Here is a 15,456-nt window from a genome sequence, read left to right as displayed (position 1 = left end):
AAATACAGCACACATTTCAGTTGATTAGTTGAGCTGATTTGATTCTTTAAATACTGGTGAAACATCCACGAGTGCTTCCCTCATGACTCCTAATAGCAGACTGAACACTGGAGAATCCTTTATGAAGGGAGACAGTAAGAAAACTTCACATCATTCCTTCTCCTCGTGATGTTTTCCTTCAAATTAGAGTAAACATAAACCAAAGATAGAGGAGGAAGTTTATCATACTGTAAGTTTGAAACTTTATTCCTGTTAGAACAGGGAAGTAAAAGCTTCTGTAATCAATACAGGGGGAAATCTGCTGTTGCTGTTAAAGGAAACTGAGTCATATCAGCGCTATAACAGCAGCTATTCACAGACATAAACCGGACACCAGAGCAGACTCAGCGCACAGATGTCTTTTTAGAGCAGGCCCTGCGCTGTGGCTGATTTGAATGTCAAATGTGCAAAGTTTCTGTTCTCACGTTATCGCTGTACTCTGTCCTCAGTGTGATGGCTCTGTGAAGTCTGAGCAAAAATCAAACAAACAAATGAGTTAAAGTGAAGTTGTTTGGGAGTCAGGGAATTTCACTGGTTATTATCAGTTATTCTGAAGTATTAAAAAATAAAATTCCAAAAGAGGGAAAAAGAAAGTTACGCACTGAGCTTCGTTTTAGAAGAAATTAAAGTGAGAGAGAAGGCCACACCCACTAGCATTTTGTTTATCAGTGGAAAGTTTCCAACATTTATTCTGTGATTTTACTCGTTTTAGACATTTTAATGATATAAGGAACATTGTGCATGACTCAGATGGATGAACAGAAGCTTCGGTGCAGGTTTTTTACAGTGCAGAAAAAAAACTCTCATATACACTTACTCCACACTCAACCAACGTGGAGACAAACATAAAGAGACGCTGTACACACGATCACACTCCCCAGGTGTACTCTACGAACCGGGTCTAGGTACCCCTGGAGGGGGGAACTGCACCCAGACCCAGGTGGTGTTACCCTTTTCCCTGCGGTGGGGAGAGGCAGACCGCCCCGACTCCGCAGCAGCAGGGAGGCCCCACACTCCAGACCGCAGTCGGACGGCCAACTCCTCCTCCTAGCCCCCCCGCTCCAGCAGGCCGCAGAGAACGGGGGTGAGAGAAGACTCCAAACCTCCCTCCACCCGCTCATTGTAGTGTTGATGCATGTGTGTTCTAAGGTGCATTTAAAACCCAGGAGGGCATGGAGCTACCTGCCAGAGAGCAGCAGGTAAGCGCATAGGCCCTCCTGCTAGCCCTCAATGTCTACGTGTATTTAAAATTGAGAGGTCGCTTCTTGCGACCCTGTTGACTATTTTGAATGAAACGCTTGATTGTTCGATGATCACGCTTCAGAAGCTTTGCAATTTTGAGACTGCTGCATCCCTCTGCAAGATATCTCACTATTTTTGACTTTTCTGAGCCTGTCAAGTCCTTCTTTTGACCCATTTTGCCAAAGGAAAGGACGTTGCCTAATAATTATGCACACCTGATGTAGGGTGTTGATGTCATTAGACCACACCCCTTCTCATTACAGAGATGAACATCACCTAATATGCTTAATTGGTAGTAGGCTTTCAAGCCTATACAGCTTGGAGTAAGACAACATGCATGAAGAGGATGATGTGGACAAAATACTCATTTGCCTAATAATTCTGCACTCCCTGTAAATACAGAGACAAATATAAATAAAATATACGAAGGGGATAAATAGAATAAATAGGAATAAAAATAAAAATACAGGTCTATTGCACCATTGACTATTAACAAAAGTATTGCACAAAAGGTATTGCACAGTGAGGTGAAGAGGCACTACAGCTTAGTTGTTCCCCCCTCCTTTGTCCTCCTGTTTCCCCTCCCTCTCCCCTCCAGAGAGGATTTAAACAGTCTGATGGCATGTGGGACAAAGGAGTTTTTAAGTCTGTTAGTTCTTGTCTTGGGGAGAAGCAACCTGTCACTGAACAGACTCTTCTGGTTGTTAATGGCCGTGTGCAGAGGATGCCCAGCATTGTCCATAATGTCCAGCAGTTTTTTTAGTGTCCTTTTCTCTGCCACTGTCACCAGAGTGTCCAGCTTCATGCTGACCACAGAGCTAGCCTTCCTGATCAGTTTCTCCAGCCTGGATGAGTCCTTCTTTGCTGTGCTGCTCCCCCAGCACACCACAGCATAGAAAAGTACTCCAGCAACCACCGACTGGTAAAACATCCTCAGGAGCCTCCTGCAGATGTTAAAAGACCTCAGCCTCCTGAGGAAGTACAGTCGGCTTTGGGCTTTTTTATACAGGTGCTCTGTGTTGCATGACCAGTCCAGTTTATTGTCCACCCACAGCCCGAGGTACTTGTTGACCACCTCCACCTCCTCCCCCTCTATCTGAACCGGCAGTGGACCTTCTCTGGACCTCCCGAAGTCCACAACCAGTTCCTTAGTCTTTGAGGTGTTGAGTTGCAGGTGGTTTGTGTGACTCCATGTGACAAAGTTCCTCACCAGACTTCTGTACTCCTCTTCCTGATCATCCCAGATACACCCCATGATGGCTGTGTAATCTGCAAACTTCTGAATGTGGCATAATTCAGAGTTGTAGCAGAAGTCAGAGGTGTACAGGGTGAAGAGAAAAGGGGACAGCACAGTTCCCTGTGGTGCTCCTGTGCTGCTGACCACAGCGTTTTGACCTCTCATAATAGGACTAGGGTCTTATGGGGCTAGATTTCACAATGAGCTCACCTGAAACCTTGGCTGATGTTGACCTACACCTGTTTTTACACCTTAGCTATTGTGATTAGGTAGAGGATCATTAGGGGGTCCATGTCCCTTTTGGGGGGACACTCTTCTCGGTTGAGAGGTGAAATGTCTTCAAGCAACTTAACCCTTGGATGCACAACCTACCAATACCTACACTCTTCCACAAGTGGGGTCAAAAATGACCCCAAATAGAAACAATGCATTTTGCTATAAACTCGGTTGTTATTCTTCAAAATCTTTAAAACGAAGAGTTGTTATATTTTCATATTTGAGGTATTCCTCATAAAACATGTTTGTGACATGTGGCCCTTTGCATTTTTATTTATTTTTTCATTAATTTTAAGAAATTGCAGTTTTTGTATCACTTGTATCACTTTTGTATGCTTGCTCTGCATATACTGCAGAAGCTGGGTCTTCCCTCTGAAAGTCACAAGTTGTTCATCCACTGTAACACAATCACTAGGGATGAATTTCTGCCTGCAGTTGACCAGGAACAGGCCCCATATGTAGCAGAAAGCTGCTATGTGGTTTGTTTTCAGTCGGTAGGCTCTGGTCCTCTTGTCATCAAAGTGCAAGAAACAGCGAATATCTTTAAATCTTTGAATTGACATAGTGACCTTGTACAATGGGTTATGCAGAGGACTCCCAAAAAACACACCGACTGGTACATCCCAGTTCTTCTCACTTCCTGCAAGAGAGGTCAATCAAATGAAGGCCAGGAGCTAATGTTTGATTACATTTTTCCACTCTTTTCCCCTGTCTATGGCTACTCTTTGTGCCTCCATGTCAGCACCTCTTCTATTATATTATCAGACATGAACTGTTATGGAACGGCTGCGTGCAGACAGGAATAGGACCCAAGGTGCAGACACTCGGAGACAAAACTTGAACTCAAAACAGCTTTAATGTTAAACTCAAATATAACATAACTGGAAATATCAAAATAAACTTACACTGGAAGACTGACAGAACACACAGCTAGATAAACGGTAGATCGCGACAATGACAAACTGAAACACAGGGCTTAAATACATATCAGGGAATGGACAACAGGAGGGAAACACAGCTGGGGCAAATCAGAACTGACGAGACCAGGAAGCGTAAACTGAACACACTGAGATAAGACAGAGACCTTCAAAGTAAAACAGGAAACACATAACACAGACTGGACAAAGACACAGACTCACATGCAAGCACTACAACAGAGGGAACAGAGACGTGGGACCAGGGCAGACACAGACACTGACTGGACACGGGGATATAGCAGACAGGGGAGACAGCAACTAAGGATTACACAGAGACAAACCATAAGACATGACTCTAACAAAAACCCAAAGACTAGAAATTATAAATAATGTAATAAACTCAAAAACCCTGGGTCAACGACCCAGACATCCTAACACAGTGGTTCTTAACCTTGTTGGCGGTACCGAACCCCACCAGTTTCATATGCGCATTCACTGAACCCCTCTTTAGTGAAAAATAAAGTATGATTTTTTTTTTGAAATTCAAGACATAGATATGTTTTTTAATGGTGCACAAAAGGAGCCATGCATGTCACGGCGGAGGCTCTGCCGAACCCCTGAGACCGACTCACCGAACCCCTAGGGTTCGATCGAACCCAGAAACCACTGTCCTAACAGTATCCCCCTCTAAAGGGCTGGCTCCCAGACAGCCCAAACCAACACGCCAAAAAAACCCCAAAAAAAACCAAAACAACCCAACCAGGGTGGATGGTAGGGGAAACAGGACGGAGGGCTCGAAACAAACCAAACCAAACACAAGGAGCCAGAAACAAAAAAACAAAAAAAAAAAACAAAAACAAAGGTGCGAACACTGGAGCCCGGAAAGCAACAGAACAAAAACAGGCTCACGACAGGCGCAGGCGGGAGGAACCGGCAGCGACGTAGTTCAGGGGGCCGTCCATGACGGCAATGATGTCCAGTCATCGGCCTGGAAAGCGGCCGAACAGGACGAGCAGGACAGACAGGACGAGCAGGTCGGACAGGACGTGCAGGACGAGCCAAGGCAGAACCAGGTGAAGCTGAAGCCGTAGCTGGACCAGACGAGGAGGAAGGCGCAGCAGGCGACGGCGTGGGAGCCGCAGGTCGTGGCGCTGTAGACGACAAAGGCTGGACGGGCCCCTCGGACCCTCCAGCGGAGGCAGAAGGCTGGAAGGGCCCCTCGGACCCTCCAGCGGAGGCAGAAGGCTGGACGGGCCCCTCGGACCCTCCAGCAGAGAAAGACAAAGGCTGGTGCGGTTCTCCAGAACCCCCAGCTGGAACAGGGGACTGGACGGGCCCCTCGGACCCTCCAGCAGGAACAGGTGGCTGAGTAAATGACTGAGGAGGTAACTGAGCAGGTGACTGAGCCAATAGGCGAGCTAATGTTTGAGCTATGGAGAGAAGTTTAATATGTATTGACTGTTGTAACGATGGAAGTAATGGTGGATGAGGTGGTGGATGAGCAGACGGCTGAGCTAGGTTTTCCGAGCCTACCGAACCTGAGGAAAACTGCTGGACGGGCTCACCTGAGCCTCCAGCAAGGACAAAAACAGGTGCGGGGGCCTGCTGGGCAGTAGCCGCTCCCACCCGCGGAGTAGGTACGGGCGCAGAGACTAGCGGAGCCTCAGCTGGCTGGGCCCTGGCCCCCCTCACCCGAGGAACAGATACAGGTGTACGAGACGGCTGTACTACTGCTGCCCACGGAGGTTGCTCAGAAGTGTCCATATGACGGCGAAGTGAGCGCCGTTTCCTTTGGGCAGAGGTAGCTGGCGGCGTGAGCAACTGAGCCTCTGGTGCAGAGAACCGTGACGCTGAGGCTGGAACGTGAGCACCTGAAGGCACATGGAGGACTCCCAACTGAAGCGGCCGCATCTTGAGTGCCAGCGGAGCAACAGGTGGAGACTTCTGGCAGCTCCAGGGACCGCCGAGAGTCAGCCAAGTGCCATGGAAAATGCGCCCAACGTCAGGGGTGAGCCATGGCTTCCAGCGGAGTTCCTCCTCCAGCTGGGCAAAGGCTGCTCGGCGTCGCTCCTGAAGTTCAATGTCTGCTGGGTCCATAGTATGGTCGCAATCTTCTGTTATGGAACGGCTGCGTGCAGACAGGAATAGGACCCAAGGTGCAGACACTCGGAGGCAAAACTTGAACTCAAAACAGCTTTAATGTTAAACTCAAATATAACATACCTGGAAATATCAAAATAAACTTACACCGGAAGACTGACAGAACACACAGCTAGATAAACGGTAGATCTCAACAATGACAAACTGAAACACAGGGCTTAAATACATAGAGGGAGCAATCAGGAAATGGACAACAGGAGGAAAACACAGCTGGGGCAAATCAGAACTGACGAGACCAGGAAGCGTAAATTGAACACACTGAGATAAGACAGAGACCTTCAAAGTAAAACAGGAAACACATAACACAGACTGAACAAAGACACAGACTCACATGCAGGCACTACAACAGAAGGAACAGAGACGTGGGACCAGGGCAGACACAGACACTGACTGGACACGGGGATATAGCGGACAGGGGAGACAGCAACTAAGAATTACACAGAGACAAACCATAAGACATGAGTCTAACAAAAACCCAAAGACTAGAAATGATAAATAATATAATAAACTCAAAAACCCTGGGTCAACGACCCAGGCATCCTAACATGAACATCTTCCATGCATCTATTGGGGAGACAGTACTAGACCCAGGTGCGAGCCCTGGCTGAGTAATTCAGAATATTGTGGCTAGAGCAGTAAGAGGGGCTCATTCTGTTAGACTTAATATCCATTTCCTCTTCAGAGGGCTCATCCGAGGACTCCTCTGTATCTGACTGGCCTTGTTCAGTGGGGGGGGGGGGGGGGATCCTAGCTGGCCTCATAGCAGCCATGTTACTTTAAATATTTAAAAAAAAAATCAGAAAGGACAATGTTTGAAATGCATAGCAAACTATAAACAGGGCTGCACATAAATAGTCCTCAGGTGCGCATTTGCTGTCAACATAAAAGATGCATACCAGATAAGAAGTTGGAACGCTTGTTTGCATACATTAGATGTTCTGGAAGAGGACAGATATTTGTTCAGAACTCTTAAAGATGTCGAAGAAGCAAGCTCCGTAAGCAATTACTTAGGTGTTCCTCCACCGCAAAAGAAGCGTGTATTCTCTAAATTTCCGGGAATACTTTTATTTTGACAGCGAATACACATTTGCGGACCACTTATGTGCAGCACTGACTATAAATCATGTATGTTACTGTGTAAAAAGTAATTCTTGATCCATCAGAAGTGTAAGTTAGGACAGTCAGAGTTGCTAAGAATTAACGCTTCATAGAAGATTCCATAGGAACTGCTTGGGGTCATATTTGCCAAGACTGGCAATAGGGACATGGAATGTCACCTCTCTGGTGGGGAAGGAGCCTGAGTTAGTGCGTGAGGTTGAGAGGTACCAGCTATATATAGTCGGGCTCACCTCTATGCACGGCTTGGGCTCTGGAACCAGTCTCCTGGAGAGGGGCTGGACTCAGTCTGGAGTTGCCCCTGGTGAGAGGCGGCGGGCTGGGGTGGATATTCTAATATCCCCTCGGCTTGCTGCCGGTACGTTGGGGTTTTTCCCGGTGGATGAGAGGGTTTGTTCCCTGCTCCTTAGGGTCGGGAAACGGGTCCTGACTGTCATCTGTGCAAATCACAGTTTGGCCATAACGAACACCTTGTTCGAACATAAGAGTGTCCATAAGTGCACGTGGCACCAGGACGCTCTAGGCCGTAGGTCGATGATCGATTTTGTAATCGTATCACCAGACCTGCGACCATATGTTCTGGACACTCGGGTAAAGAGAGGGGCTGAGCTGTTTAGGTGCACCTAAACGCGTAGTGAGGGTGTGCTGGGAACGTCTAGCAGAGGCCCCAGTCCGTGAGATCTTCAACGCACACCTCCGGCAGAGCTTCAACAGCATTCCGAGGGAGACTGGGGACATTGAGTCCGAATAGACCATGTTCAGCGTCTCCATTGCCGAAGCTGCTGCATTGAGCTGCGGCCGCAAGGTGGTTGGTGCCTTCCGCGGTGGTAATCCCCGAACCAAATGGTGGACACCAGAGGTGAAGGGAGCCACCAGGCTGAAGAAGGAGTCCTATCGGGCTTGGTTAGCCTGTGGGACTCCGGAGGCAGCCGACAGGTATCGACAGGCCAAGCGGAATGCGGCTCGGGCAGTGGCTGAAGCAAAAACTCGGGTGTGGGAGGAGTTCGGAGAGGCCATGGAAAAAGACTTTCGGACTGCCTCGAAGAGATTCTGGCAAACCGTCAGGCGTCTCAGGAGGGGAAAGCGGTGCTCTACCTGCACTGTGTATAGTGCTGGCAGAGCGCTACTGACGTCGACTGAGAAAATTGTCAGGCGGTGGAAGGAATACTTCGAGGACCTCCTTAATCCTACTGACACGTCTTCCGAGGAGGAAGCAGAGTCTGGGGATGAGGGGAATGACCCGCCAATTTCCGGGGGCGAGGTCACTGAGGCAGTTAAACAACTCCTTGGTGGCAGATCCCCTGGTGTTGATGAGGTCCGCCCCGAGTTCCTGAAGGCCCTGGACGTTGTAGGGCTGTCCTGGTTGACACGCCTCTGCAATGTTGCGTGGAGATCAGGGGCAGTACCTGTGGACTGGCAGACCGGGGTGGTGGTCCCTATCTTTAAGAAGGGGGACCGGAGGGTGTGTTCCAACTACAGGGGGATCACACTCCTCAGCCTCCCTGGGAAAGTCTATGCCAGGGTGCTGGAAAGGAGAGTTCGTCCGCTAGTCGAACCTCGGATACAGGAGGAACAATGCGGTTTTCGTCCTGGTCGCGGAACACTGGACCAGCTCTTTATCCTCTCCAGGATACTTGAGGGTGCATGGGAGTTTGCCCAACCAGTCTACATGTGTTTTGTGGACTTGGAGAAGGCATTCGACCATGTCCCTCGGGGTGTCCTGTGGGAGGTGTTGCGGGAGTATGGGGTGTCTGGCCCATTGCTACGGGCCATTCGATCCCTATACAACCATTGCAAGAGCTTGGTTAGCATTGCCGGCAATAAGTCGGACTCGTTCCCGGTGGGTGATGGTCTCCGCCAGGGCTGCCCTTTGTCACTGGTTCTGTTCATAATTTTTATGGACAGGATTTCTAGGCGCAGCCAAGTGGCGGAGGGCTTTTGCTTTGGTGGCCTCAGAATCTCATCTCTGCTTTTTGCGGATGATGTGGTTCTGTTGGCTTCATCGGGTGAGGGCCTCCAGCTCGCACTGGAACGGTTCGCAGCCGAGTGTGAAGCAGCGGGAATGAGGATCAGCACCTCCAAATCTGAGGCCATGGTTCTCAGCCGGAAAAGGGTGAAGTGACCACTCTGGGTCGGGGATGAGTTCCTGCCCCAAGTGGAGGAGTTCAAGTATCTCGGGGTCTTGTTCGCGAGTGATGGGAGAAGGGAGCCGGAGATCGACAGACGGATTGGAGCTTCAGTTGCAGTAATGCGGACGCTGCACCGATCCGTCGTGGTGAAGAGGGAGCTGAGTGTAAAAGCGAAGCTCTCTCACCGGTCGATCTACGTCCCTACCCTCACCTATGGCCACGAGCTGTGGGTAGTGACCGAAAGAACGAGATCGCGGATACAAGCGGCAGAAATGAGCTTCCTCCGAAGGGTGGCTGGCCTCTCCCTTAGAGATAGGGTGAGAGGTTCGGCCATCCGGGAGGGGCTCAGAGTAGAGCAGCTGCTGCTCCACATCGAAAGGAGCCAGCTGAGGTGGTTCGGGCATCTGACAAGGATGCCCCCTGGGCGCCTCCTGGGTGAGGTGTTCCATGCATGTCCCACCGGGAGGAGGCCCCGGGGCAGACCCAGGACACGCTGGAGAGATTATATCTCTCGGCTGGCCTGGGAACGCCTTGGTGTTCCCCCGGATAAGCTGGAGGAGGTGGCTGGGGAGAGGGAGGTCTGGGCCTCTTTGCTTAGGCTGCTGCCCCCGCGACCCGGCCCAGGATAAAGCGGAAGAAGATGGATGGATGGATTTGTTATTGCTACAGAAGAATATTTATTTTATTATTTTACATATACATTTTTTTTCCTGGGGACCCTGTGACACCCCATTGAAGAGGCTGGATCTCTTAAGATCTCACTGCTGGGTTTGTAAGGCCATGTTACTCCTAAATTTCTATCTTGTTCAAAGAGAAGATATAAAACACAGTTCTAAGCTAATCGACTTTAGTGTTCTCCTTTTTTAAAAAAAAAGAATCGATAAGAGAATCGATAAGGAATCGAATCGTTAAACAGAATCGAAAATGGAATCGGAATCGTTAAAATCTTATCAATACCCATCCCTAAAAGCAAGTGTGTAAATTCATCTCTGAATGTTTGTAGAGCATTCCCACGTTAAGCTTAACAACCGATATATGGAGCGACTGCCTCTTCTTCCTGCTACTTTAATCGTGAAGCTGCTTAATGATCAGCTGATCGGCTTTTCTGTCGCAAGTCTGTTTCTCTTCTTTGTTTTTGGCCCACTTTGCATCAGAAAGAGGAAACCAGCGGCTAAACAACAGCAGCACGTTTAACCTTGATAAGCTGTTGTTAGAATTTATTTAATATTACTTTCTACACCAGGATCCTTTTCTACGTAGCTGACGGCTGGTAACTGTGCAGGGGCGGATCTAGCAAAGTTTAGCCAGGGGGGCCGATAGGGCATGAACAGGGAAAAGGGGGGCACAAAGACATACTTTTCTTTCTTATTCTCATTTAAAATGTCGAGCTTTTAACAAATAATTATCTGAATCTTACACCCAAAGTTTAATCTGATGTAAAATGTATAGAAGTCATTCCTGTATATAGTAACTGTTAAGTCTAATACTCCCTAGTAAGCTATACTACTTTTTCCTTTGGGAAAGTACCATTTGTGAATTCTGCAATTCTGTTGAAGAAAGATGTTGAATCTATTTAATTTTCACCCTGCATCAAATTAAAGTTGATTACATCGATTAAGCATAATGAGGTGGAGGGTGGGTGGTTGCCTTTATTTTTTTGCTGGGAGTTTACAACACTATTAGTTAGGTTGCTTAATATTTCTGCTAAGTACTCTTTAAAATACCAGAATAGGGAGGATGGAGTAGGTTTAAGTTTATTAGATTGATCAGTGTTGCTGAACTATGAAATATTTTGGGTGTAGTGTATTTTTTACGTACAGGTATAACAGAATAGCTTTAGTGTTGTTGTTTATTTAAACTTGAGTATGAACTTATAGAAAATGCAGCAAGATATTAAAAAACAGTTTTATTGATTAAAAAACACACTATATCGGATTCATATCGGTATCGGCCGATATCCAAATTTATGATATCGGTATCGGACATAAAAAAGTGGTATCGTGCCATCTCTAATTGATATATTGATATATTGATAGAATTATCAATATACTGGTTGCAGATCAAACAATAAATCAACCACTGTTAGAGCGGTTTCTGCTCTGCAGGGAGCTGCTCTCCTTTGCTTTGAGTTTGTTCCATCATATCCTGCTGAAATCTCTGTAGCCTGTCACTGAGAAGATGGTGACAGGTTAACCTGATGATGTTAGACTCACAGAGTCCTCCAAAGGAAAACAGGCTGTGAACACATTCATGTTCAGACATGCACAGACACCAAGTCCCAGAGAAGCTCCTCCCAGAGGGAGGTGACCTTCACTCATGTTGTTTCCTGTGAAATTAACACCTGAACCTGTGGTTTTTACCAAAGAAACAAACACAAACATGAAGCTGTCACTCATTAACCTGGAAACTCCCACTCACAGAGAACACAGTGAGCTCTGTCAGTGTGAACACTGAGCTCCACCATGGAGGACCACAGCTGACCGCACCTGCTCCACTAAAGCTTTAGACCTTCCTCACACCTAATTCCAAGAGAAACTTCAAATTATCCACTTAAACAATGTGATCATTGACAGAAAACATCCTGCTAACACTGACAGCTTTTCTAAAGTTTTTATTCGCTGGACATTTACTATAATTTTATTTTGATCTTTCTCGCATATTTTCTTAACAAGGAGCTTTGTGAGTTTGTTTTAAAGGGGTGGATGTAAATCATTTTCACACCATTTCTTATTTTTTTTAATCTCCCATATTTTATTATCAGAGGTTGAATGAGAGGTTTATTGAGCTTCTATCTGACCATTATCAGTTTTTATCTTATAAATCAGCAATAATCACATGTGGAACATTGTTTTCAATGACAGCCATATGAATAGTTTTTAACAGGGAGAGGGGGGCACAAAGAAATACTTTTCTTTCTTATTCTCATTTAAAATGTCTAGCTTTTAAAAAATAATTATCTGAATCTTACAACAAACGATTGATAGATTGATGCATATATACCATCAAAACAGTGTACATCACTGTCACAACAGTGTTTATTTTCATTCAAAGGGTTTATGATTTTTCCTATAATGGTGGGCCGGTCTCTAGTCAAAATGCCCGGGACGATTTTCTGTCCCAGTCCAGCCATGTATGCAGCTCATCTGCAGTCTGGTGTTACCTACATCTTCCTATTCAGAAGGCAGAATTTCCGAGTTCTGAGTACAATCGAAAGCACCACGACTGCAGTTTTTGTGTTGGATGTAAAAGGCGCACATGACGTTGTGACGTAGGCTAGAATCATGGCAGCAGTCAGTGACGGTTCAGGCGTGGGATTTCTCTCGTGGAAATGTGCACATTATCTTTTCCTTTCTATTGGTAGGTGGCACAGTGCACTTGTGGCAAGTAAGCAAGCTAGAAGACTGGCAAAGTTATGGAAGCAACACATTAACAAGAGAATTCTGAGTAAAACCAAAGTTACTTTCCCTAGTAACTAGTTACTTTGAAAGTAACAAGTAACTTGAAGTAACTGAGTTACTTTTGAGAGAAGTAACTAGTAATGTAACTAAGTTACTATTTTAAAGTAACTTACCCAACACTGGTCAAGGATAGAGGAGCATATGGTTAACAAGGTGTTGGCAAAGTCCTCAACCATATGAGAGGTAAAACAATCAAATGTAGTGGATGCAGAATTCAAAAAAGAAGCAGAAAAATTTGACACAGTTTCAGCATTAACTGTACGCATAGGGCGAAGGAGGGCCTCAAAGTGCAATTCAGTATTACCTAAGTCAAAGATGACCGGGCATTGTTTAGATCCTTGATGCAAATGTCCAAGCCATATGAAAAGACCAGGTCAAGGGTATGGCCTTTAGCATGGGTTGGTTCATTAACCCAGTTAATGCAAGAAAATCTTTAGCCAATGGGTCGTTCTTACAGCAGACATGTATATTAAAATTGCCAGTAATAAGAACACAGCCATATTTAAAAGAACAGATCCTAAAAAGTCAGCGAATTCAGAGATGAAAGTCTTGTTGTATTTAGGCGGACGATAGACCACAACACACAGAGTAGTCAAAGAGCCAGTCATCTCCAATAGCTGTGCTTCAAAGCTAGGGTAGGTTGGGGAGGGTAGCAGCCGAACTTTGTTTGTTTTTAAAAACCGAAGCTAAGCCACCACCTCTGCCAGTGAGCCTTGGCGAGCTAAAAAAGACACAGTCTGGAGGGAGAAGCTCAGAGAAGGGGATGAACTCACCGGGAGAAGTCCACGTCTCCGTCAGGAGTAAAACGTCCAGTCCCGCGGCGAGGAAAAAGTCATTTAAAAGAAAAGCCTTGTTCGTCAGCGACCTGACATTAAATAAAGCCATCCGTGTCCGAGGAGCTAGGTCACCAGTGGTGGCACGTCGCAGGACGCTGAGGTTGTTGTGATGGACGCCACGACCGGAGGACGTTATCCAGGACCGAACAGGGAGGCAAGCCACTGGAAGGGCAGGGTAGGTTTGAAAACCAGCGGGGCAGATCCACCGATGACTCAGGAGTTTAGCATCAGGGCGGCCTCTGAAGGAGTGGATGAAGCGTAGAATATCTCGGCTTGCAAATGGATAATCCGTAACCTTGGCTTTGAGGTAAGCCTTAAAACGGACGCGAAAACCACTCCTTTTACCCCGTTTCCTGTAACGTTTCCTGTGCAAGTTGGAGAGAGGCAGGCAGGACATACTGGTGAAGGAGTCTGGCCATAGAGGGGTGGCGTCATGCAGGGTCCAACATGGATCCGGACGGTGGGAGTAAGAGAATCGGAGATTCAAAAGCATATGTCTGTCATAGGTTATTAGTGCACAGCCACCTAGTGAGCATAAAACCAAAAACAATAAGAGTACTACGCCAAGGCGCAGACGAGGACCAGGACGGCCTGCCATACACACCGGCGCCATCTTTCCTCGGAAACCTGACGCATTTAGAGCTATCCTGTAAATGCGTAAGAAGCAGGATCTTGAAATTAACACAGAGGTGAACTGGAAGCCAATGGAGCTGTTTAAGAACAGGTGTTATATGTTCAGTGGATCTAATTCTTGATATAATACGAGCAGCTGTATTTTGAACTAATTGCAATTTATGGAGAGATTTATGAGGTAGACCATAGAGAAGAGATTTACAGTAATTTAAACGAGATGCCATCCAGAGTAAGCATCTGGGTAGTTAGCATAGTACTAACCTTACGATATCTGACCATGGTTACATACCACACCTTAATTTACCGTGTTATACTTACTAATGTGGGAAAGCTGCATTAAATTGAAGAGTTTGCGAGTTTTTTTGAGGTACAGATGTTTGTCAGACAGAGTAGAACCCGATACGAGACTCTGAGACAAGGGATGAACTAAAGGAGGCAGCTTTATTGCTGATGCTTAGAAACTCACTTATACAAAACACAAAAACTCAGACAAGGAAGGAACTAGGAAACTTGGAAACGACAAACATTACTGGGGAAACACAGAGGTCAATAAACATGGAGGCAAAACTGACTTCCACAGGAGATGCTGACACAAGACACAAAGACAAAACGAGACAAAAGGGAAGTGACATCATTATCTATTTTCTAAAACTTACGAAGACTGAGGTGCCGCTGACAGGTAAAATGCATGCACATTCGTTTCAGTGCTATTAAAACGATCAGTGTGGCCATTTTCCCAGGTATTATAATACAGATTAGCATCAACATGTATGATATCCATCTAAGATTATTTGTGAGGTTTCATTGAATTAAAAGTTACTAGCAAGTTGTTAAGTTTGTTCCTATCTAAAGATGATATAACATGTTGTGACTGAAAGTTTTATAAAAATAAGTGAAAAAAAAATGTAAACTGGAAAAGTTGGGAGAGACAAATGCCATGGCAGGAAGATGACACTGAAAATGGACCAAACATTTGCTAAAAGAGCATCTCAGATGATCTATCTATGACAAGAGGTCATATGTTTCTTTGGTGTGGTTTGAAATGCTCAGTGTAAAAAAGTTTGGACCCTAAGCCTCATGTCCTCTTTAAAATCTACATTTTAATAGAAGCTATAAGAGGTCCTGGATTTGAATCCAATTTCTATATTTTTTTTAACCTAAAATGTTACATGTTAAACTGAAAAACTGTAACTACCCAACTTTGTGGCTTAATGCCTTCACATCTGGAACTGGTGCATCCTAACGTGCATGACCTGAAATCATCTTACGTGAGAAAAAAAACACCACATAACTGACAGTTTGTTTATCAGTTTTGGGACTGGTACAACAAATACTAAGTCAGTTCCTGAGAACTCACAGTTTTTTTGTGCCAGATATTCTCATCCATTTTAGAGCTCCTGGATTAAAGTATAG

The 15,456-nt window shown here is 45.9% G+C and overlaps 1 protein-coding gene across 2 annotated transcripts in view; it reads right to left on the bottom strand.

Annotated features, from left to right (window-relative positions):
- The window catches only part of LOC309694541 (uncharacterized protein), a 158,134-nt gene that overhangs the window by 111,648 nt on the left and 31,030 nt on the right, over window positions 1-15,456 (bottom strand). The window lies entirely within an intron of this gene.

Source organism: Aulonocara stuartgranti (genome assembly GCF_965226115.1).
Source record: "Aulonocara stuartgranti genome assembly, chromosome: 3".
Lineage (NCBI taxonomy): Eukaryota > Metazoa > Chordata > Actinopteri > Cichliformes > Cichlidae > Aulonocara > Aulonocara stuartgranti.
The sequence above is the reverse complement of the archived record's forward strand: the minus strand, read 5'-3'. Positions and strand labels throughout refer to the sequence as shown.